The sequence below is a fragment of the Adiantum capillus-veneris genome, chromosome 9 (genome assembly GCF_014529385.1).
Source record: "Adiantum capillus-veneris isolate H3 chromosome 9, ASM1452938v2, whole genome shotgun sequence".
Lineage (NCBI taxonomy): Eukaryota > Viridiplantae > Streptophyta > Polypodiopsida > Polypodiales > Pteridaceae > Adiantum > Adiantum capillus-veneris.
In genome coordinates, this window is record NC_140939.1 from 151,697,812 (window position 1) to 151,721,897 (window position 24,086).

Here is a 24,086-nt window from a genome sequence, read left to right on the forward strand (position 1 = left end):
AACTTCATTATAGTTTTTTTTTTTTTTTTAAATGGACTTCACCACTCAGATTAGAAGGTAGATTGTATCACTCATTTTGGAAACAATAGATAAATATTGCTAAATATACAAATTCTAATAAAAGACCCAGCTTGTCTAAAGTAATTAAATTCTGGGTGAAAGCATGTTAACATGTCATGCTTTTTCATGTCCCGGACAATGCTAACTAGCACAATTTTGACATATGCTAACTAGTACAATAACATGACCTACATTTCCAAGATCTAGGACGTATGATATATCAGTAGAAAGCTCTTGAAACAAGGAATCCAAATGTACAACCTCCGACAAATTTTGATATTATTTGTAAAAAAAATTACCGGACGCCCAACTTTTTGAAGATGTGCTAACTTGAAACTGCTAACTAGCACAAAAAGTGGGACATGTTAACATGCTTTCACCCTTCTGTAAGATGGACATGGATGACAACTGATATGGTCCATTGATACTTATAAATCATATCCAAGGCTAAGTGAATTGTTGTCTTGTTTGGATGGATGCAGGTAAGGACTCTATCTTATCTTGGAGGGTTTTCTTTTCTTTGGCAAGCAGCCTTACTTTAATGATGTACTCACTGAGGAACAGGGAAGTTCTTCTACTACTTGTCTTACTGAAAGAGGACCTCTTTCCTACAATCATTGTACCTAAATAATTCTAATACTGAGTTATTTTTGTACATATCAGTTCAATATGTCTTGGCCATCTGTCTTTTGAATGTAAAAATTCAATTATGTCTTATCAGTTCAAATTTAAACAGCTACACACACATCCTATAGATAAGATTTTTCCTTTTTGGGGGAAACCGGAATGCTGGCCTAGGAAATTATCTTAGGATTGGAGCTCTAATTTGGGCCCACATTCTATAAATCCTTTATTGGTAGACTGGTGTTAGGTGGCCCTTTTTAGACTCTTTTTCTGGTTCCCTGCTCACTGCAACCATAGTCTCTGACTTTGCCGGTTGAAGGTTTGCAGGACCAAGTTTACATTACTATCTAGATACTTTGCTTATTTTTATGTCACCTCTGTTTCAGGATTGCTCATGTTATAGAATGACAGATCGCATGAGTACTAATCACAACCCTGAGAATCATGCAAAGATTCTTGATCAAATTAAACTTTACCTTAAAGACCATACACCAAAGAATGCCTTGGCTACTAGAACTAGAACTTTCCTTGCTAGGAAAGCCAAATTATGTACTACATACTATGGCAAGAAAAAGGAAACCTAACCTCACTGTTTTTGTAGACTCTTGCTCTCTCTCGAGGACTGGAACTAACCTCGGAGCCCCTCTCTTGTCCTCACATGTATTAGCAGCTTGGATGCTTCACAGCTTATTTATGATTTGGCACTTGCCTCGGAAAAAAAACTATCTGTCTTGCACATGTTGTCATTTAATTGACTGGGTAGAAATTTTGGCCACATTGGACAAAGACCCCCTAGAAGGTGTTAATTTGTTGTCCCAATATATTGCCCAACTTCCTGTCCTTGCTTCACAATATCAGCAAGAGCTTACCCTGTTCTCCTCATCTAGAGATGAGTTGTCAAACTTCCTTAGAAAACTATGTGGGCTTGACCCCTTATTTGTTTGCACTTCAGATACCCCCTCCAATCCCTCCAACTGGTGGCATATTCTATCGAGATAGTGCATATTTGGAAGTAGTTAAAGAGTTTCAAAATAATCTTTGCTCCCTCAATGATGTTAACCTCCTTGAGATGGTACCAAAAATCTCTAAAGTTTTTCCTGTCTTACCAATAAGACAAATAGAAATTGAATCTCTCGGAGTTGACCATCAACTATGGGTTCTGCCAAACAAAGCCGCGCCTTCCTGGCTCCTATTACTAGTGAAACTTGGGTGTACTTGGCCAACCTTCATGCCTCAACTGTAGAAGACTGTAAACTCAAAATTCTCAAAGATGGACAATTCTTGGACAAAGGAGAACTTATTAAAGCACCCTTTAACAGTCATCTCATCAACCACTCCAAATGCCCCTCAAATGCTGGATTGTACATACGTACTAAGGTTAGCATGGAATTTGCTAAAAGTAACCCAGCTTTCTACACTGAGTCTATATGGAATATCTTTCGCCCCTATGTGAAATGTGCTTGCAGATTTCTTGACCCCAAAGCTACCTGTGAATCAAGCATCATGTGGTTTGATCATGCAATATGGTTTATCCTCAACCACCTGGATTTATTATTCCTAGAGAAATCGGTCGACTTCCATCTATCCCTCATCTGCTCATGGCTAGGAGGGAAGGCTAAGCAGATTGTGATTGCACAAATTGCCTTTAGTATCTTCCGTGGTCTTATGCATGATATTCTAAAAGAGGTTAAAGCAGATGATCCCGGTCTATACCTCACCATCTATGCTAACATTAAAGGGGTCAAGTTCATCACTAATCTGCTTAAACCTTGTATTGAAGATGATGATTCTCCTTCCCTGAAAAGAGCTAACTCTTTCGCTACTCCCAACTCTTTCACCTCGTTTTTTACACCTAGCTCCTCGTCTAATCGAGGAAAAACTCGTAGCTTTACCAGAGGGAGAGGCAAACTCCCTGCTATCAGAAACTTCCCTGAAATCTAACCCATGAATATATTGCAGGTCTCAACAAACCCGTGTGGAAGAAGAGTTCTCAGCAAAAAGGAAGATTCAAAATGTGGTGCTATCTACATACACTGTCTTTTTCACAATATACTTCTCGCTTGGATCTTACCAAAAAATCTTTTTTGTGAGTGCTTTGACTTACTTTTTGGGAATCATAAACTGCTTGACAATATTCTCATAGGATGGAAATATCATCATCCTATAAAAGGATTAGTTTTAAATAATGACTTTCTTAGACAAGAAACAATCCCTTGCTGTACATGCATTCAATTTACCTCATTCTGCAGGAATTTTGAAGGAATTGGTAACCATGTCTGTACTCAGGATCTCAGCATTATCGATAATGTCACAATACGTAAGTTATTGGCCAAAGGGCTCAATCACATACCTAACTATCCAAAAAACCCTTACGTTGCCATATCAAATTTACTTAGCTGCCTCACTGACCTTGTTAGTGCTCTCTGACTGGAGATGACAGTCCTACCGGACTTGAAGGAATTAGTGAAGGAAGGCTTCCTTCATAAAATTTCTCTATTTCCTAGGAAGTGGCTTTCTTCTGATAGCTCTTGGCTTACACCTCAACTAGCTCTTGATTTTCAACTAATCTCAGATAAATGGTTAGTGGTTGGGCTTGACAAAAGATCCAACTGCCCTACTATTATGTGAAAATACCTTGCTTGGAAACCAACTCGAGATCGAGTATCAGGTAAATAATTCTATCATACTAACAATACACCACAAAATATCTCTAACAAGATCTCTAAACATTTAGGATCGCTTGGATACTCAATTAGTAACACCAAGTTACCAGTACTATTTCCTAAAAAGACATATTTAAGAATTTTGGGAATTATTCATGCTATAATCGAAAGTCGTGGCTGCCTGCAAAATACCCGAAATAACACAATAAACAGCATAAAGCAGACTAATCGGCATACCTGGCACAATCACGTGGTCACATGATCGCAAGATACATGAACAGAGAGACTGAGAGCGAGAGAGATTGAGAGAGCACGTGCAGGCGCACCTCCTAGAGCGGAGTGCTACGCTGGCACGGCGAGAGAGAAGAGGGAAAAGGAGAGAAGAACAATGCAAACACTGGGTGCAATCTCCCCCCGTGCAAGAGTGACCATTTCCCTCTTGCACGTATTTAATTTAAAGATTCTTGAATGGTCAAAGTGAGTACAGACTGGCCGGCCGATCATAAATGGCCAAAGCACTTGAATAATAAAATGTACATAAAATATGATATCCTTTTGCAATAGCTTAGCTCAGTCAAGCCTTTTCCACCTGTCACAGCTGCAATAAATAATAAGATATCAATTCCATAACATACCTCTCCGTTGGAAAGCAATTGTCCTCAGTTGCAAAGATAAAAATCTGCAAACAGTACTTTTCAAAAACAGTGATTAGTATGTTGTGTAAAAAAAACATCACATGATAGATGAAACTAAACAACATTAGCTTATGCCTGCCGTCATCCACATACTACCTATTCTAGTGTCCCATACCACTAGAATAAGCAGTATATGTCATACCCTGATGAATCAGGATATCATTGGTCACACTCATCATCAATCTCACAATGTCAAGTCTCATCGCATGAAAATAATCACCAGATACCAAATCCCAATCCAATTCCAATTCCACAGGATAAGTCCAAATCCAAATCACTTTCATTATGTGCCCCGGTAACAAAATCATACCAGTACAGTGGTGGCCAGTCACTACAGCATGATTTTGTGATCGGTGTTGCCTAAATCGGCGAATCTACACCAATAAGACGTGCTGCCTAGATCGACGAATCTGCACTAATACTGCCTATATCGGCGGATCTGCATTTACCATTGTGAATAGATCTGCGAATTGTTAATGTGCTGCCTAAATTGGCGGATCGGCACAGATAATTGGTGTTGCCTAAATCGGCGAATCTACACCAAGATGAGCATTTACAAACCGCCTAAATTGGCGGATCTGTGTGCATGTGACCAATGGATGAGGCAAGGCCTAAAAACATAAAAAAATATACTACCTGTTTCATACCACATTGGAGTAAAATTGAGTAACAAAGTACTGACAAGTTGGTATTTAACAGAAAGCACCGCGACTCACGTGAGTAGCTGCATATCTCAATGTGAAATGATCGCAATAGCAATTTCTTTTAATACAAGTATTGGCACAATGTTATAGAATGCAGGTAATGAAAAGAGCCATGCCTTCTTTCAAGAAATAAATGGTAATCGAGCTGATAAGTAAGCTAGATGTGTTGAATTTGTTGTTCTCTGTGGAATGGTATTAAGAAATATGTGTAGCACTATGAGTATCTGAGAGAGTGTTATCAGTGTATAATTACTTGTGTTTCTGAGAAGATTTTCCAAAACCCAAAATGAAAATGCGGAGAGAACTTACCTGGTTGCTCTTTTAAAATCATTAGACTCTGGATGATGTACTGCATCTGAAATATTTAGTAGTCTGTGCATGGGGAGAGAGATACAAGTAGGAGAGAGCTGTAATTAGCAAAAGTCATTTACAATTATGAGCCTCTGATTAATTGAAAAGTGTGATGGAATCAATATATTGTAGATTGTTATTGTTTGAATAAATGGAGTTGTCCCCTTGATATTGCAAGTTGTTGTCTCTAACGTTCTTAAATTGTGAAATTTATTATTTATAATTGTTAAAGGGCATTGACTAGTTAAATAGTATATTGGTCCATGAATAGGGAAAACAACGCAAAATTGATTTGACCTTAGTTGCTCTTTCGGACATTGCCAATCAGACGTCAAGAATATGCATCAAGAAAATGTCTGGCAAGACCAAAAACTAAAGCTTCTCTTCTAAACTTGTACTTAGTATGTGATATGAGAGTCTGCAACTTATACAAATTACCTATAAGAGCAAACTAATACAGTCCTTATGGATCTAATACAATGTCTATGTAGAAAAATTAAACTAAAATCAGCGTCATCGTCGTCAAGTCCCGTGGATGCCCAGCATTAGGCGTCGTCGCTAAAAGTATTGCATTAGTCACGGAAGAGTGTTGGGGATGTCTGCTTCTACAAGTAGTCTCAGTTGTGTGTGTGTGTGTGGGAGGGGGGGGCACTGGTGTGGAGGTTTCAGATGCAGCAAAAAGGCGAGAAATAAAATGAAATAAAATGTTACATTAAACGCCGTTGAATTACATTTGGAGTCAAAATTGATACAATTAGTGTGAATCTAATCCAATGTTTGGGTACTAAAATAAAATGAAGTAAAGTGAAAGACTAAAATTAAAACCCTAAAAGCATCATTCTAAAAATCGTCAACATCATTGTCGCTTTTCGTGGTTGCCCGACAGCAGGTGTATATCTGAGAAATCTTCCTCAATGTTTGCCGAAGATTTTCCTCAATGTTCGTCGTGATTAGAAATCATATTGGGAGGCCGATGAGAGATAAAGAAATGAAATGAAATGTCGTATTAAACGTCTTCAAGAGGCCAAAATTATAGATAGGCCAAATTGATACAATCCATGTAAATTTAACAATCTAATCCAATGCTTGGGTAGAGATGAAAATGAAGTAATAAAAATTAAGAAAAAGGTGTTGTCAGCATCGTCAAATACCGTCTGTGTAAGTAGGCGTACTGGGAGGGGGCAAAGAGAGATATTTTGATATGAACAAATGAAGGGAGGAGGTAAAGAGTCGTGGTTCCATGAGAGCAAGAGGGAGAATCTGTTGTTTGCGCAATATAAAGATATATGACGTAGGATTATTTTAAAAAATAAAAAAAACAGAGATTTGATAGTGTAGTTTCGGGCATAACTTCACATTATAGTTTACGGGCCAGTACGACACCTTGCGCCGTTTGTCGCGTTGTTGTATATTAAATTTATCTCTTGATGGCAAACTATCCTGATCTTGTAGGACCATGGTTGCCATATAACCATGGCCTAGAATAGATGCCTAGGTAGCTGCATGTCACAAGTGTGCCTCACGCTGCTCCGCAGCCATCCATGGGACCACATTACTATTTTAAAGGTGCCCAAAATAACTGTATCAAAAGTTATAAAAAAAATAAAATGAATCAAAAAATAAAAGTATGTAGGCTGCTGCGAGCTTCAATGCAGAGGAGCTTGAGAGCACCATCCATAGCCTCGTCTGCCGCTTCCATTGCAAGCGGCCATGAAGGGAAATCCCACCAGCACAGTGGCGCATATCTGAAAGTCCCGAAGGCCCCCCTTTGGTGACCATCTTTTCCCTATTGCATCTTGTAGGCCCAATACTTATGGGCTTAGCGCCCTTCATTCCTCCAAAACAAAATGCTTCTCCTTCTCTCGAATCAGCCCCCCCCTCAGTTAGCGGCCAAGTTCACATCCTTTGCCCTGTTCACGGCCGCCTACAAACGGCATGTTGCATTACCCCTCCCTGAATTGATAAGGACACGCACGTCTGAATTTGTGTGTTTCTTCTTGCAGTGCAAAGACGCTGTCTGGTTATGTAGGAGAGCGAGTGGTTCTACTGTATGAGGGAGAGAGAGTGGGGGTTTGTTCGCCATAGCATGAGAGAGAGAGTTCCATTTTCTCTGGTGGATGAGACTCAAGATAACTGACAGAGAGTGAGAAAGAGAGAAAGAGGTGGCCACTTGTGGCTGCATGGGGAGTTAGGTGGTGGGTGAGTGGAGAGGGTTCAGAGGTGGTGGTTGTCAAGTTGGAGGAGAGAGTGAGAGAGAATTGGACTGCGCTTGTACTGTGTGTGCGAAAAAGAGGGACGGTTGCTCCTCATTAATGGACCACAGCCGCATGCTACATGACATTTTGCCAAGGAGAAGTGGAGAGAGAGAGAGAGAGAGAGAGAGAGAGAGAGAGAGACGGTTGTGCTTGTCGCAAAGATTGCATGCAGTCAAGGTTGACTGGCCTCCAACAGTGGGAGCCAAAAATGATTGTGTGGTTGAGGCTATGCGCCTCCATGCAGACACACGCAGTTCTGAGTGGGTGGTTTGGGCGCCACAAGATGAGAGAAAAGGAGAGATTGGATGGGCTGGCGACTAACTGATGGGTTGGCACGCCATGCAGGCAACTGAGAGAGTATGAGATTATTGAGGTTGAGATTTGAGAGCGAGTTTGAGAGTGCTAGCGGCGGATCCAACAACCGGTGTGTGTGTGTGGTGTATGGAAGGTTCGACAGCAGTAGGTAGGTTAGAGAGAGGAAGGGACTAGTCTTGGTTGGTGATTATCAGAAGGGGGAGAGTGAGGCACTGTGTTGCAAGCCTGCGAGCGGACGCCTCTGTTGTGTCTGGGCAATTGGTTGCGGGTGATGCCATGTCGGCAGCCGTGAGAGGAAGAGAGAGTGCGAGGGTCGCCATCAATTTTGCTTCGATGGTGTTGCTGGTCAAGAATGCAACAAACATTTTTTTTTTGGAGATATTTTTTATGAAGACATGTATGCTCATGTGACTATATCAACTATGTGTGCTCCACATGATGACGCACTGCTCGCACCCACGACTACTTGCCTTGGTGATTTGTGCAGGATGACGAGGGTATGATGAGGTCAATAGCCGTGAGAGAGACAAAAAATAAAATAAAACAATAATAAATCCTTTATAGCTCCCCTTCTTCTTTGAGTCGTCTCCTTCCTAACGGGCTTAATATCCAAATTGCTACCCTACCTTGATCATCTTGTCCTCATAAACCGTCATCTCGCTACGCTTTCACAAGAAAATCATTGTTACTCCATATTAATCCCCTGAATAAAGTACTCCCTATTTCTTCCCTATATAGCTATGGAAAACATCTCCAAGCTCTTCTTTTTATGAGTATTCTCATAAGATTAAGTTTTAATATGTTATTATGTTTAATTATCATAATTACATTGCTAATCATGATATTACGACAACAAAGAAGAGATTCTCTTTCATTTTAAGGACCCCTAATTATCTTGTTCAATCACACTAATTACTACAAATGAAAGCAAATAAAAAAACTCTACAAAAAATTTAAAAAAAACAATGTACTTAGCTGTTGATTATCTTTCATCTTTGGAGCGTAGCCTACGCTCTGATACCACTGCTACAATCGGAAGTCGTGGCTCCCTGCAAAATCCTGAAATAACACAATAAACAGCATAAAATAGGCTAATCAGCATACCTGGCACAATCGCGTGGTCGCATGATCGCAAGATACACGAACAGAGAGACTGAGAGCGAGAGAGATTGAGAGAGCACGTGCAGGCGCACCTCCTAGAGCGGAGTGCTACGTAGGCACGGCGAGAGAGAAGAGGAAAAATGAGAGAAGAACAACGCAAACACTAGGTGCAATCTCCCCGTGCAAGAGTGACCATTTCCCTCTTGCACGTATTTAATTTATAGATTCTTGAATGGTCAAAGTGAGTACAGACTGGCCGGCCGGTCATAAATGGCCAAAGCACTTGAATAATAAAATGTACATAAAATATGATATCCTTTTGCAATAGCTTAGCTCAGTCAAGCCTTTTCCACCTGTCACAACTGCAATAAATAATAAGATATCAATTCCATAACAATTCAAGTCCCATTTTTTAAATTGAGATGTAAAACTGTTTTTTTTTTAAATTAAGTTTGACCTCATGGTTGTTTGTGAAGAGCCTTTGCACCGGGTAAAAATGAGGCACTAGCACATGGATAGGGGCTTCAAACTTAAGTTCAATCCTCACTTGGTGCTACTACTCACTAATAGATACGAAGAATGTCTAGGTATATAATGGGCATGCGGCTCAAACTAAGATATCCATTTTTTGATAGAAAAGGGCAAGAAGGTCAATGTTTACTATAACCTTTTACCTCTTGCTAGGCGTTGTTCTTGAACCTCATGCCTCTTATGTGCCCCCATTCTATGCCCCTTTAGTGTCAGCTTCCACCTCTTGCTAGGTATTGAAAGGGGGTACATAAGGGGCATGAGGCTAGAGGTACCACCATGTTCAAGGTACCAGGACGACATGATGATCAACACACTCATAATTTGAGCTTCCACCTTGCTATAGGTATGTAAGGAGCTTCCATCTTGCTATAGGTATGTACGGAGCATGACTCAAGGATCAACCTTGTTCTAGATACATATGCAGCACAAGGCTAAAACTGCTTTGCGTTGGTCTAGGTAGATAAGGGGCATAGGACTCCGAAATCTTGAGTCTTCATCTAGATACTAAAGGGGTAAGGCAGGCCTCCACCATGTTCTAGGTAATATGTATTGGAAATGAGGCTCAAACTTAAGTTTGAGCATTATGTCTCTTTAATACCTAAGGAAAGGTTGAAGTTCAAACTCTTGGGGCTATGCTCTAAGCATGTAAGGAACTAAGGAAAGGTTGAAGTTCAAACTCTTGGGGCTATGCTCTAAGTATGTAAGGAACGTGAAGTGTTTGAGCCTCTACCTTGTATTAAACCCGCAATAGGTAAAGACATGAGGACCAAATTTTAGTTCTTGCTATGCTCTAGGTATACAAGGGGCATGAAGCTTGAACTTGAGTTCAAGCTCAAACTTAAGTTCTTGCTGATGCTCTAGGTATACAAGGGGCATGAAGCTCGAACTTGAGTTCAAGCAATTACCTTGTTCCAAATATGACAAGGACATGAGGCTCGAACTTAAGTTGGAGCCTTTTTCTTGCTCCAAATTTATAGGTTAAAAATCGAGCCTCCATCTTGCAGTCCAAAGTCGGTAAGTGCGTGAGGCTTAAGTTCGAGCCTCCACCTTGCTCTAGGCACGTAAGGGACATAAATATTTAAGCCTCCACCTTGTTCTAAGTCAATAAAGAGCATGAGGCTAGAGTCTATCTCCATGTTGGCTACAAAATGTGCACCAATACTCAGAGACAGCTGCATGCGGCCAAATCATGACAAGAGAATGGAATGCAAGGTTCTACAAGCCTTGTCTGCATGCGGCCAAATCATGACGTGAATCTTGGATTTTGTGAGGTCTTTTATGAAATCGAATGACAAGAGAGATGTAGTTAGAAGTGGTTGCAAGCTTGAGATGATTGCGCAACACTAGTCACCATATTCTTGCAGCGCAAGCCTGATCCTCCTTCCCTTCAACTCTACCCCAATTACCACATATATTTTCTCCCTCTGCCTCTATTTCAGCCGCTTCTATTTCGGATCCTCTAATATTCCTAGGTAACTGATTCTCTCATATCTACATTAATGCCACTGTAGGGAGTCCCGTGCAAATGACTTTCGTGCAAGACTAGATTGCCAACAAACTGAAGTTTCTGTTTGAGATAGTGAAGGGGACGAAGAGAGATGCAGGAGCAATTGTCAACACGATGCATCAGCTGGAACTGCTAGAGATAGTGCAGAGCTTGGTTGCAATGGTGGGTTTGACTCTGTATATTTTGGGCTCTATATTGTCTAGCCTGGAGGTAGACGTGCCCAAGGAAGGCCACTTAAGCTACACTATGTCGGGACTGGCCAATGGCTATTCCACAACAGAGTTTCTATAGTGGTTTAACATGCAGTCTCTTGCATCTGTGGTGTATATGGCGCTGAGGAGCATGGTGTACTTCACTAAGGAGGAGGTGGCGTTGGGTTTGGGAGCATCCAAACAACTATTTTTGTGGGTGCCTAGCTTCGAGGACCACCATGCAGGGCAGAGTGATGGCTAGAATGCGCAGGTGGATCTCATGTCAATGTCACTTGATGGCTTTCTAGAGAGAAGCAGAGAGAAAGAGAGAGATGATGTGATTAGCTGGGCACCACAGATGACCATGCTTGCCCATCCTTCAATGGCAGGGATGTTTCCTCACGAACTATATTGGCATGGGGTCGCTGCTCGAGGCTTTGTCAAGATACAAGTTTGCGCTTGCTGACAGAATACAAACCTACACTACTGAACAAAATACAAACCCGCGCTTGCTGAGCCAGGAGTGGGGAGTATCCATTCCCTTATCATCCCTAGTGTCCCATAAAAAATTCTCTAATATCAAAACACGGGACAGTCAAGGCTACACTTCGTTACATTGCTATGTTCATCGCTCTGCAGCAACAACCATCACCGCTGTGCAACTATCGTTGCCACCATGCGCGTAGGCAAGCATGAAGCTCAACATTGGTAGCAAAATACAATGCAGCACTTAACGGCAATGAACGACATCAGCAGACGGCAGGGGAGAACCACCATCACAATCTGATGGATTTGAAGTTTGAATTTCAAAATTCAAATTAAAGTGCATTCACTTAATGAGGTTCACGTGATATTTTCTCTTGAGCTAAGTAATGGTGCACACCACTCACTTTTCATGAGACCACCCAATGAGCACACCCACACGTTTTTTTGCTAGCACCTAGAAGAGCAATGTAATGCAATGCTTTGGATCATAATGCAACGCCTTCATCTTGCTCGACCTCAAGTTCGAGTTTCAATCTTTCGTTGAGGTTCTAGATCCATACTTTGAAGATGTACATAGAGTATGCATTATGTTGTGAGACTTTGAAGATGCACATCGAGTATAAAGTCTAAGGATGGAAGTTCGAGTTCCGACCTCAAGTGACTCTTGTTCATCTGATACTCAACAAAGTTCACGTGCATGTTCTAGTCCATGTGTTAGAGTTGTCTTTGACAAGGAGAGAGGGATAGTTCTATCTCTCAAACTATTTCTTGTTTGATCATTTGACTTCCTTGGATGGAGTTTAGAGGTGGAGCATCTGATGCTAGACTCTTAGCTGACAATGACAATAGTTGAAGGAATTTTTTGATGGAGTGTGAACTTCTCCTTTTTCCATTTTCTCTCCTTCTCGGGTGGTAGTGTGGCCCTACAGATTTGGTCACTTCTTTGCCCTTTGTGAGATTGTCAATACTAGTTGTGGGATAGCTCTTTGATCTCTTCTGAGTTTTTCAGCACTAGTTTAATTGGGACAGGTTTGCAACCCTCTACCTCAAGTTTGAGCCTCAATGCTTCTTTGAAGTGGTTTTGGTTATGTTCTCAAGGTTAAGTTGTAATGATACAAATATGTGTAAGTAAACTCCAAGGTAGTCACCTTGCAAGATCTCTACAAGTATTCATAGAGTTGAGCAACTTCTTTTCTATATTTATGTCAACACAATTTGGACCTCCCATTTTGTTTGTAAGCATTTTCAAAGATTCTTGATCTAAACTTTTAGTCCTAACATCTTCTGACAAGACTTTTGTCCTTGATGGAGTTGTTAGTCACTGGTGAAGATATGTATCCATCATGCAAGCTAACCATTGTATCTTCTAATTTATTGTCACCATATATGCTTGCTTGCACAATTACAACAGGCACATGCTATAGATGGCACACACCCTCAACCAAGATATTCAATCTCACAAACACTTTTGATATGATCATTGTCTCTGGAAACGCATACTTTCAAAATCTCACTATACTTTTCAAGGAGAGGATCTGCACCACTCTTAGAGTATTAGCATCAAGTATTTGCCTCATGACCATACATCTTTTACACCTTCTTGTAAGAACAACCTACATGTAACATGTGACACAAGCATTGGGCTCCAAGACAAAACTTAGAGCTTCCTAAATAGCACTTGTTTAGTAGTTTGTACATTTCAGACAAGAATGATGTGCATCCTCAACCAGACTTTAGATGTTCTTAGAAATAGAGGTAAGCATAATTGTCCCATTTTTGTGCATTTTTCCCTGAATTCCTAAATTGTTGTTTACATATAAATTCCACAAACATAAGTTCACATGGATATCTGATGCCTCTAACTGTATCTTCACAGAGATCACCAAAGATATTACTCTTTGCCTAGATATTATTCTTACAGAATTTGAGCTCATTTGTGCAGAGAAGCAGAGAATCTGCAAGGATTTCCTAAATAATATCCAATATAATCCCTTTTGGCTAACAAAAAATTCTACAGAAGTCACACTTAACCTTCCTCAACATATCTTCCACATCTTTACAGCAGCTGATATTACACAATGCTACGAAAACATCCCACTTAGTGGGGATCTCGCCCTTAAGACTGTTTTAGCCAAGGTTATTATTTTAGCCTTTACCAATGCTAAAAAGAGAAAGTATCGTTTTATCTCCCTATCCAAGAAACCTAGATGGATTCAAACATCTCACTCCGTACACCCTCTACACTTCAATGAAGCAAAACTTTGCTCCTATAGTTTTTGGCTGTTGAATAACTGCACTATTATTTCAGGCAACTGCTGCTTTAATCAATGCCTTGGCATCCCTATGGGTTTCTCTTGCTCACCACTTATGTGTAATATTTACCTGGATTTTTTTGAATACAGATGGTGTCTTAAGAACATGGAAACTAACCATAAAATACTTCCACTATTCAATCATCCTTTTAGATATATGGATGACCTGCTTAGTATTAACAACAGATTGTTCTCTACTGAGATTGATCTAATCTACCCCCACTGCCTAAAAATTGAACCTACTTCCCTCCTAGTTAATTCGACTCTTGGGGACTTTTGCAAATCAGCCCAATTTCTTAACCTTTCAATATCCCTTCACTCCCCATCTACAAGTGGATATGACCTTAGATTTATCTGGAGAAAGGATCTTCTTAACCTTCCTCACATAGAATTCATTAAAAGAAATAGAAATAGGCCATAAAAAGCCTCTATTTTCTCTTGTATTGGCCTTCTTTACTTAATCTACTACTCTTCATCTACCCCCTCTTTGGCCTGGGAAGAGATTTATGTACTAGTTAAAAAATACTGCCATAACGGATTTAATCACAATCAGATCCGTAACACCATCATACAAGCTCTCATTCGGCATAACTGGCCTAGAATATTATTTCAGAAAGAGAGTCTCATCTCTCTCATAAGGTAGTAGGCCCATACACAATGGGTCTACTACCGACCCAATGTGTGTGGTGCCTGGGTTAGGGCGGGTACACACACACGTACACACACACTTTGGTACTATAATTACTTTGGCTCTTTTTCCCTCCTTCTATATATTCCCCCCTCCCCCCACCCCCCGCCCTTGCATAACAACCATAAAGTGTGTCTCCGGGAATGACGAGCGTGAGTAAAGCGTCGGGTTCTCATTACCATTAGTAGGCGGCCTGCGCTTCTTAGCTATGGATCTCCCCTTGCAATGCTTTCTGTGCACCGCTTGATGACACCACACAGCAGGGCGACTCACCTCTCTCATCGTTCACGCTCGAGAACAAGCAGTCCAACCTCTATAAATAAGGTTAGGGCGCACCTTGCCCCTCACTTAGCCTGTGTGTATTTTCTGTTGTTTTGACTAAGGTGATTTACCGCTTTCTTCACGGTTCGAGCTATGGAGCTCACTATTCAAACCTCCCAGGTTTTTCTCTAGGCTTTTTTTTTTGCCTCACGGCTGTGTTTGAGTAAAAATCTTTCAGGAAAGGAAGAACTTCTTGATGGACATTTACTTTGACTATTAGTCCTGTCTAGTAGCATAACATATGGTTGCTACTGCTTGCATTATCTCTCAAAGCATGCAGTAGCATTGAACTGCATACAACCAATCTTTTTCAACTAGGGGTTCTACTTGACTGGTTTTTTTCGACAGTATTCTACTTGACTGGTTTTTTCGACAGTTATTCATTGTGGCTCTTAGATCTTGTAGCAAGGCATTTGATTGCTAAAATTGGATTTGTTAGAGAGGTATTGTGGCTCTTAGATCTTGTAGCAAGGCATTTGATTGCTAAAATTGGATTTGTTAGAGAGGTTGGGGATTTTTGTCGACTGTCCGACTGGTTTTTTGAGAAAAAACCGCGCATCATTTGGCATTTCTCGGATCCTCTTGGCTCTGTTCAAGCCGCGGCAGGTCCTGACAATTGCCGACTTGACTTAACTAAGTTTTGTAAAAAAAAGGGGGAAAGGAGTTTATTCTTTGAAGTATCTACACTCAAAATCAACTTTTTTGGCTCTGTTTTAGCTGCTACAGGACTTTTTGCAGGTTTAGAATAGCCGGACACTACTGTGCTTTGTGTAATGATAATAATCTGGGATTTTGAAGGTAAGTATATGGCCAATACATTCGGCTTTGGCATGAAGCTATGGCTGGTGATCTATGAGTGCACTTGATATAAATGGAACCTTGGGTATTGAAACCTCGTTTTTGCATCAAAAATGGTAATGATCTCTGTCGAACACTTACACGATTACTTTTGGTGTTTTCTTTGGTGAACTATTGCCACACTTGAACTTGCGTAAAGTAATTTCCCTCATGATTTCATATGAGGAGAAAGTGTTGGGGTTTTTTAGCCCATCTAGTACCCATGGCTGTGGAAACATGAAGGTATCTTAACTCAAACAAGGCCGAACAATACCGTACTTTATGGGATGCTAATGACTTAAATCTTGGGAGTTTGAAGGTAAGTATATGGTTGCTACTGTGGGCTTAAGCATAGCTACCGAGCTATGGCTAAACAAGTAAACTTCATTATAGTTTTTTTTTTTTTGATGGACTTCACCACTCAGATTAGAAGGTAGATTGTATGACTCATTTTGGAAACCATAGATAAAGATTTCTAAACATATAAATTCTAATAAAAGACTTGTCTAAAGTAATTAAATTATGTAAGATGGACATGGATAACAATATGGTCCATTGATACCTGTAAAACACATCCAAGGCTAACTGAATTGTTGTCTTGTTTGGATGGATGCAAGTAAGGACTCTATCTTATCTTGGAGGGTTTTATTTTCTTTGGCAAGCAACCTTACTTTAATGATGTACTCACTGAGGAACGGGGAAGTTCTTCTACTACTTGCCTTACTGAAAGAGGATCTCTTTCCTACAATCATTGTACCTAAATAATTCTGATACTAAGTTATTTTTGTACATATCAGTTCATTATTTCTTGGCCACCTGTCTTTTGAATGTAAAAATTCAATTATGTCTTATTAGTTAAGATTTAAACAGCTACACACACACACACACACACACACACACACACACACACACACCTTACGTAAAATCTAGGAACCTTGTTAATATGCTTGTTACTTTCTACTCATGCAAAAATCAGCCGGACATACACCGTCAGGCAAAGGCAGCAGTGGAGGAACAATGTGAAACAATACCCTGGGGGATTTTTTGGAGAGCATCTTATGCCATACTTGTGGAGATTGTTCTACATATGGTTGTATTCAATTTTTTTTGGAATAGAACATTATATTTGGTGCCATAAAATAAATGGACTCGATGGTTTTCACGGGAATAGGGTCTAATGGGTTCAGGCCACATGATAACATTGAAAATAATCTCACATGCTAGGAATAAAGCAAAGTCGAATGGATAGTATTACTACTGAGCATAGGAATGGATCTCTGAGCATTGGTAGGTGCATGGAATGTATTTAAACACCGAAAACGGGCAGCGCTACTGAGTGGTATATAAGCACAAGGCAAACTGCAGCATGCATCACACTTGCACCATCGCCCATCATGCACACACAGGCATCAACGCACGAACACACGCTAGGGCTAGCCCGAACTAAAGAAAGAGGAGGAGACGTCGAGCAAAACACTCCTTGCAGAGGCATCTCCCATAGCTGAAAGAGGCAATGAAAACTTCACAGGTAGATCCACGCCTTGATCTACTGAGCTTAACACACTGAACATACACATATGGTGCATTGTCTTGATGCAAATTGCTGAGGTACAAACTCAGGTTGAAGTATGGGGTCAATAAGGATGATTATGCATGAAAGAGTCTTCATAATTTAAGCACTTATAGCATCTGGATCATACTAACCTGCATAACATATATAAAAGAAAGCATGAAATTATGTACTAATCCGCATAGTGTGAAGATGCATAACACAGTTTTCAGTTCCGATAGCATGGCTGTCCACAAGAGTTCGGTAGTTCACTTTGTGTGGGTCTCCTGCTCTCTCTATAGCACTACGGAGTGTCTATGGACATACTGTTTTGGGGTAAGACCCGACAAGTGATTGCTACATCACCCCATAGGAATTAAGGATCACAGTTTGATCTGCATTGAGGATCACAGTTGATCTCTCCCAGTTATACTTTCAAGGAAAGAATTCCGCAATCTACCACGCGGTAGCAGATGAACACACTTTTCAAGTTGATTCCACTCAATCTGTACACGGTTAACTATGTTGGTTATCGTTATCTGCTAGTTGAGCAGTTTCTACAAAAAGTCTTATCAAGGGGTTTGACTATGTAGATTCTAATCCAAGAGCTTGGATTGCAAAGGCAACAACCAGGCTTCCCAGTGCAATGTTGTTTTTTTTTTCAAGTAGGAGACGTGCTCCTCCCCATTTGAATACGGGTAAGTGAACATTACGTTCGAATCTCTAGGTATGCATCTATTGATTTGGTGTTATTCCATTTTTAGTATGCTTTGCTTGGTTTTTCAAGACGTATAAGTACGCTTGAATGTTACAGAGTCATGCCAAGGGCATGTCGGCACAAAGTATTTTGGGCCAAGTAGCCAATCTATCTTTCTGCCTTATGTTGTTACGAACCTACTTGTAGGGTTCAATTTGGCACATGTTGTCACATGGGATACAACATGGTCTAGGAACTCAAGGAGTTCGGTTTAGCCAGTGTGGAGCAATGAATGAGGGTCCCTCTCACTCCTGTCATAAAGTGTTTAGAGCTACCGCCACACACAAGTACATCTTGTACTTGGAGGATGTTCTTTTTCAGACATCCTTAGTTGAGACATATTCCACATGTGGGGAATATGAGTCTCTGGGACTGACACTGGCGCCCCTATTTCAAATATGTGTCACAACAAAGTCCCTAAGTGCTGGTCACATCTGTTTGCTAGACCATTTTTAGCACGACGTATCAGAGAAATTTCGTGGCCAGAAATTGTCGGATACTTAGAATGACTTGTTAAGGTACAAGTATTGCTGAACAACATTACAGATGGTTGTTTACACATATAGCAAATGAAAAAGTTTCATTGTTTGTACCTAGACGTGATCACTGTTTCACCTTCTATTATGGTCCAGACATTTCAGCAAGGCTTGCAAAAGATTTCAACTGAAAGTATTTACTTTCTTTTCAGAACTATTTACAATCCTCTTTAATGTGTGCTAGGTGCATCACATTTGCCACAAGTTGAAGGTAAGGATCACCATGGATATACATGTTTGGATCTGTTTTTGCTAAATGCATGCACACTAGGTGTTATGGGCCCTAGTGTTTAGCAAAGGCTGATTTGAAACGGCATGCATATTCCACAGGTTGTTGCTTATGAAGCATTTTGCACTCTATGTGCACTATCTCTATGAGATTACTTTTAAATCCACTAATCACCAATAGAGGTCATGGCTTGGTTTGGGCGTTTCTGGATTTTTTTCAAGTTAACCACGATGGTTATTTCGGACATTGTTGATTCTTTACCAATGTTAAACACTACTGTGATTTCCCGTTTACCAGTCATCTGGGAAGACTGTCTATAAATCGTGAGGAAAACACACCTCAGTACTATCAGTTATCCAAGGGGATAGGCAGATTTCAAAGATTACAAAGAGTAATCTTGTGCTAAAGGATCTGCTAAGAGCATACGTTAACACAACGCATTTCTAAATAGATGATTTTCTCCCTATTCTAGAATTTTAAGTACAATTTTCGACTTTGAACACCTCTTGTGGTGGGGTTGGAGATTGTGTCAATACTTTCATACGTCAAGGACTTACCAGGTGTGCTGATAGAGCATGTTGGCAAGTAACCTTCATTAGGGATGAACATGTAACGAACTGTTCAAGATACTCAGGAGAGTAGGAAATCTTGCTCACAACTGCATGGAAAGTTACGCCAAGGTTTCCTTGCATTATTCCAGTAACTTCAGAAGATCTGAAAACTGGTTATGCCTTTGGACAACTCTTAGTTGTGGTTCCTCCTTTACAGTACTCAAGTGAGTTATAAATGCAGTTACCATTTAAACCCAAGTGACTCTTAGTTGTGGTTACTCCTTTACAGCACTCAAGCGAGTTATAAATGGAGTTACCATTCAGACCCAAGTGGTTGCAAACGGACAACAATGTTGAAAATCAAGATATTCATCTTGGTTTCATTGAACCTCCTCACTGCAGCAATTATCAGTCATACAGACAACTGGCTCACTTATGGGACGTCAATAAAGAGAACACCATTATTCTTAAGAAGATGTTACTACTTGTGTTTTCGAGGACGAAAACTCTTCCTTAAGGGGGAAGTAATTTCAGGACACGGATCCTGTACCCTAAGAACTAGGCTAGGCAAGGACTACGGCCAAGGGCCGGGCTAGGCAGTGTGGACAGGGGATCCGTCTAGGGCAAGGGGCTAGGAGCCCACCTATAAAGGGAGGTTGGAAGGAGGATCCAGGAGAGCCTAGTTTCCTAGTTTCTTACATCTCGGGCCACCTGGATTTTCAACCCTTTAAATCCGTTTGTTGTGTAAACCATTTGATTCTTTCATGGTCAAACACAATCTCGAACTGAGCACCATACAGATAATGCCGCCATGTTTTTAAGGCAGACACTATTGCATAGAGTTCACGTTCGTAATTAAAATAGTTCTGCTGAGCTGCATCAAGCTTCTTGCTTTCAAATACAATCGGCCGTCCGTCTTGTAACAGGACTGCTCCAATAGCACGGTCACTGGCATCCGTTTCCAAAACGAATGGTTTCAAAGGATCGACAATAGCCAGTATAGGAGCTGTATCTAATGAATCCTTGAGCGTATCAAAACTATGTTGTTGAGCGGATCTCCACTGAAAAGCTTTACCTTTTCCTTTTAGTTGATCCGTCATAGGACAGCAATTCGAGCATAGTTTTTAACTAACCTTCGGTAAAAACCTGCAAATCCTAAAAATATATGTAATTCTTCCAGATTTTTAGGAGGAGGCCATTTCCTTATGGTATCCACTTTGGATTGATCCATGGATAGGCCATTAGCTGAAATAACATGCCCTAAATAATGAATTTCATCCTTTAGAAAATCACATTTAGATTCCTTAGCATATAACTTGTTTGTGCGTAACAACTCAAACACTTGCTTGAGATGTTGTAAGTGTTCTTCTTCAAAAGCACTATAGACTAGGATGTTATCGAGGAAAACAATGACAAATTTGCCCAAATATGGCTTCAAGACACTATCCATAAGTGTCATGAATGTTGCGGGCGCATTGGTTAACCCAAAGGGCATTACCAAAACTCGTAGTGTCCAAACCGTGTTCAGAATGCAGTTTTAGGTATATCGGCAAGCCAAATACGGACTTGATGATATCCTAATCGCAAGTCGATTTTCGTAAAAATGTGAGCATGAGTGAGCTTATCAAACAACTCATCGACTCTGGGCAATGGGTATTTGTTCTTAACTGTAACCGCATTTAAGCCCCAGTAGTCTACGCACATGCGCATACTGCCGTCCTTTTTTGTTCACTAAGAGGATAGGCGAAGCCCATGGTGAAGAACTGGGTTGTATAAACCCTCTACTACGGTAGTCAGCAAGCTGATGTTCCACCTCATCAGCCTCTAAATAACTCATACGGTAAGGTGGTTTACTAACAAGTTTACAGCCTGCAGCAGCCACATCAATGCTATGTTGTACTGATCGTGTCGGCGCTAATCCTGATGGAAAATCATTAGGGAATACATCTTGAAATTCCTTTAATAATTTTTGTAATTGACTAGAAACATTCGCTTGTTTAGAATTAGCAATTGGTGGAATAGAGGAGAGAGAAGCATGCGGCGTTGAGGAATGTTCAACTTACTCAATGTTAGAAAGAACATGAGATAGTGAGTAACACAAGAAAACATGATCTATTTCATTATCAAAAAGGAGCTGCATAAGCTCAGGGGTACAAATCAGTGGTGATGAAGGGATATCTTTTTCTCCTAACAACAACACATGTGCGCCATGGGATTAAAACATCAAGTTGTTGAGCTCATAGCTACGCTTCAGTGACGGTCCTAGGCTATGCAACCACTCCCTACCAAGAACTACATTAGCCCTTTCCATGTTCATAACCTAAAAATCCAAACAAGTAGAGTACCCTTGTACTTCCAATGGAACAGCTCGGCATTGAGTATCCCATATTTCAGTATCATGTCCAATCATCATTGCTACCTTGTAGTGGTGGATACTAGGAGTTTGAGGCAATTTGAGCTTTTTCACCAATCTGTAATTGATGAAATTGTGCGTAGCACCGTTGTCTACCAAGATGTGCACCTTGTGCCCTTGCAGATATCCGTGCATACGTACTAACTCATGTGGTCCAAAGGTTGGTTGCCACATGGAAGCTGTGAGATAGCATTCATGCACCACCTCCATGTGTGTTACTTCCACTGTAGAGAACCTTGAAGAAGACTCGAGAGGCAACAGTTGCACCGTGTGCACTGCTTTCTCCTTTCCCTGAGCAACAGATTTCTCCTTGGGACAATCCTTTTTTCCATGACCTCTTCCTAAACATTGAAAACATAACTTTTCTTTCTTTGCTTTATCAAAATCCTCAGGAGAAAGAGGACCCCTTGGGTTTTTTAGATGCATCTGAATTAGCAACTAGAAATTTTCTTTTATTGTGCCCATAATGAGTGCGTGTATTACCATGTATACTAGCAAGCACATGACTATTATGTGTTTTCTTCTCATCAGGATCATCATGAATATGTGCTTTCACTATGGCTTCCTCAAGTGTCTTAGGGTCTTGGGCCTTGACATACTTCTTAAGCTTGGGTGTCAGACCTTGTATGAACCCCCACACTTGTTGAAAGGTATCCAAGCCTTCCAACTTGAGGATAACATCCCGATAGTGAGAGATATATTCAAGGATTGATGGGTATTGGCGCATGGAACATGTGTCCCAAGCCGTCCAATTCCAATCGGCCTCATTTGTAGGCAAAAATTCCTTGCTAAACATTGCTTCAAAAGCTGCCCAACTCTATGGTATGATGTTCTTCTCCTTGAGAGAGACCCACCATTTGTAGGCCTTGCCTTGCAGAGTTAAGCTAGTTTGCAGAGCTTTGACTGCATCTGGAGTACGTCGCAAGGCGTGAATTCCATCCCACTTGTTGAGAAAGATATTCACTGCATCCTTATTGCGGTCTCGTTCTTCTCCCTTGAAGATTGGTGGTTTAAAGTTCTTTAACAGGTCATCCATCTCTTTGGCAGTGAGAGTATGCAACGTATCAGCAATTGGGCCTTGCCCTTGTGTGTCAACGTGCTCATGCATGTGGGTGTCAGCAGGACTCTTAGATTGTTGATGCATTAATTGAATTACTAATGTGGATAGTTTAGTAACATTTTCATTTAAAGCTTTAAAATTTTCATCCATCACTGTCATGCGTGTCTAAAGTGCATGAAATTCTTGCATATCAAGCAATTCATAAGTATCTTCTCCTGCCATAGCGTCGCGGGTACTCTCCTTGAGAGGATCCAGCCACGGGCCATCATTGGTAGGATTAGGAGTACTTTGCTCAAATTCGAATGTCATATTGATATCCGAATGCATGGCTACACAGTGCGGTGAAAGAAGTACTCAGAAACAATATCTGATAGTGAGAGCACTCGCAAAGTATAGAAGCCTTGCTAACTCCATCAAAATTGGAGGTGGTTCCCTTGCCGAGGTTGCCATTTAGAGTGGCTCCAGTTGTGCAAGAGGTGGAGACAATTCCAGATCGGGCAAGAGAAGTAATACATAGTCAAGGTATGGATGTTCATCATTCTTTGAAGGATGGTAAAGACCAGAGGGTACGATTTGCAGATGAAGTCAAGGCAATAAAGCTAGAGGAGATTCTAGAGTTGGAGACAGAAGATGAGGTTGAGCCAAGCGAGTGCAGCTTCACAGATGCAGATACAAGCTGGGAAACAGAGTCAACCCAGTCCAGGTATGAAGAGTATAATCTTTTGCATGTGCATGGAGATATGGTGGATATTTCTGAAGACCAGGGAGCAGTGCATGCTGATGTGCCTAGTGAGGATCAACTGGAGGAGTCTATGTCCCCCTATGAGGATATACAGCTAGAAATGGTGCAGGATTTATCCAAATGGGGTGATGCGGCCTGGCTTATGGATGAGGACCAGGATGATGCAGTGTGGGGAGAGTTTCTCTCTACCTTGGCAGAGCATGATGAAGTGCTAGAAGAGACAGTTGAGGATGAGAGGCAAGTGGAGAAGGAGGCATTAGTTGAAGAAGAAGATCTTAATGATGCTATTAGAGAGGAGTGTACGGGTTCAGAGGAGGTGGAGAGTCCAATGCATCAAAGATTTTCTATGGAGAAGGAAAGAGATGTCAAAGGGGAGTCCAAGCTGTCAAAAGAGGTATGCAATACCTGGTTGAAATATATGCTTGTAAGTCAATCAGTGAGCTATGTTATCAATCAGATACGGAGTTCCATGGAGATGAAATCTGCTTTACATGGTTGGGAGGGAGGGTCGTAATTGTTAGTTGGTGCAGATGGTATGATTAAAGAGCTAGATGCATTGGTTGCTTCAAGTATTATGCTTACAGAACCAGGTGTGTTGATGAGACTGG